Source organism: Bacillus rossius, assembly GCF_032445375.1.
Source record: "Bacillus rossius redtenbacheri isolate Brsri chromosome 4 unlocalized genomic scaffold, Brsri_v3 Brsri_v3_scf4_2, whole genome shotgun sequence".
Lineage (NCBI taxonomy): Eukaryota > Metazoa > Arthropoda > Insecta > Phasmatodea > Bacillidae > Bacillus > Bacillus rossius.
Genome location: NW_026962011.1, coordinates 27,559,910 through 27,562,553, shown reverse-complemented (window position 1 = coordinate 27,562,553; position 2,644 = coordinate 27,559,910).

Sequence of the window (2,644 nt, the reverse complement as noted above, 5' to 3'; positions counted from 1 at the left end):
AAATATTGTGGAAATAGTGCTTGACGGATTGTTAGGAAGTATGAACTAAAATTTTCACACACAAAAAGTTATTTTTAAAGGTTTACACAATGTAAACATTTCAATTAGCCAGCGACTAATAAATTCAGCACAACAATTTACGAAAGGAAAAAAGTGCTTCAGATAACTATGTTTTCATACATTTACCACATAGAGTAAAATGTGAGTTAACGATAGAAAAAAATTACATATTCTAAACCACGTTCTAAGATTGAGGTGGGTCGAAAAGTATCAACCTGATACTTTAGCACTGATACGCGCCTGTATCAGGAACGGCAAACGAGTACACTTGAAAAGTATTAGGAATTTTAGTATCAGTTCAGAATTCGCCTGGAACAACACCACGGTCAATGTGCGCAGAACCCGATCGCAGATGACGGTCACTTGGGCGGAGCTTGTGAAAGGGGAGGGAGCAGGAACGACGAATAAGGGATAAAGAAGGGAAATAATGTAGGGGAGGAAGCGCAGGGGAAGGCGTTGAAGGAGAGGCGCAAAGCGAAATTGTTACGAGTCGTTTGGTTATTGTCCTACATCAAAGTACGCTCAGAGCGCAGTGCGTGCACAGTCTCGTTCAATAATAAAACTAATGAAATTTTAATATTAAAAAGTACATTAATACAAGATATAATATTTATATTTGTGCACCTAACAGCTATGAAAATGCAAATAAATTCTCAGTTGACACTAATAACAGATGTAATCAACATTAGGACTTTTTTTTTTCCGAAAACAATTAGTAACTAGTGTTTTCATACATTAAAAGATTACGATGTTATCAAAAATTAAAAATAAAAAAAAACAGATACGTACATTAGTGAGCATACTATATCAATGTTTACGTTTCAAATGTTTCTTCAGATTAGTCGATGATGATTTATAACTCAGTTTTTGTTTACACAAATTACAATTAGCAAACTCATTATTTTCCGTAAAAAAATTCCACACAAATGAAGTCTTTTTCGTGCACTTATCCATTCCTTATTTCACTATAAAGATACTAACTACAAAGCATGACAGCCCGCAACAATGTACATGGTGGTAATTAATACACGGCCAGGACGAACTGCAGTGAATGTTGAACTGATTGATACTGGCTGTATCAGGCGGGAATGAGAGTATCAGAGGTAGAGAATTACCGGGCGTGATAAATAATGTATCAGATTCTCCTTCCGGTCGCACGGTCTGCGTACGCGGAGCTTTGTTTCTTCCTGGGACCGTCTGATACAGAAGTATCAGATACTTGTAACTAGGTACATTACTGTATCAGTATCAGGTTGGAACAGATACCGAAAATCGCTGTAACAACCCACCTCTAGTCTAAGAAGGGGAGGTCTGGACACTCGCCAGATAAAAGTGACAACTTACTGTATTCATAGTTCGTTCGACGTCCGCTATTCAACTCTAGCGCTAAGTGTCTTGCGGTGGAAATATATCACTAGGCGTTATGATGAAATTGTCAATTCTCGTGAAAAACAAACAAGAGGTAAATAATATACGATACAACGATAGTTTAAAATCATCACCCGAGGACGCACAGTAAGGTGATAATCGGGCATAGGGCCACGTTTCCACAACCTAATATGTTAATATCTATCAAACTTAAAAATACACTCGTTTAAAAAGGTAATTTTATGCAAATTACTGGAAATATCCCAATGCCATTTTGCAGAATGATCAGGAATCATGTACGGAAGTAAAAATAAGTTGTTTTTTTTTACTTTTTTATTTCCATGGTGGCCCTCTACTCTATAATTACAAACGTAGAGAGTTACGACAGTATTTGATGCACTGCAATGAACTTTAATATAATTACACTATATTTTAACATTTAAAATGAAAGGCTGAATCAAATTACATAACTTGGCTGATTTACATATTTGAATAACAATACCAAACCTGCTTTTATAATACATTATTTGCTACACAAATAAGTGCCATCGTCAATGTTTTGTGTCTCATGTCAAGGGTTGACGCTTCAGCTTGGGTGCATAGTAGGGACGTATTTTTTTATATATATTTTTTTTTATTTACATTGGATTACAATATCCAAATAAAAAATATATACGTATTTATAAGTTGTCGAAAACAAACAAGACGCCCATACACAACAAGCAAAAATAAGGGCAACGACAGCATGAATGCACAGGTATTGAAATGTAAATTACAAACGGCGATTACTCCTAAATAGAGGTGGGTTGTTACAGCAATTTTCGGTATCTGATCCAACCTAATACTGATACAGTAATGTACCTAGTTACAAGTCTCTGATACTTTTGTATCAGTGCATTAGCGGTCCAAGGAAGCGACAAGGTATCAGCATTCTCGTTACAGGGTACACATCCTACGTGCCGTCATCACCAGCATAAAAAGGTATCGGTGTCTCTGATACATTATTTATCACGCCCGGTAATTCTCTACCTCTGATACTCTCATTCCCGCCTGATACAGCCAGTATCAATCAGTTCAACATTCACTGCAGTTCGTCCTGGCCGTGTATTAATTACCACCATGTACATTGTTGCGGGCTGTCATGCTTTGTAGTTAGTATCTTTATAGTGAAATAAGGAATGGATAAGTGCACGAAAAAGACTTCATTTGTGTGGAA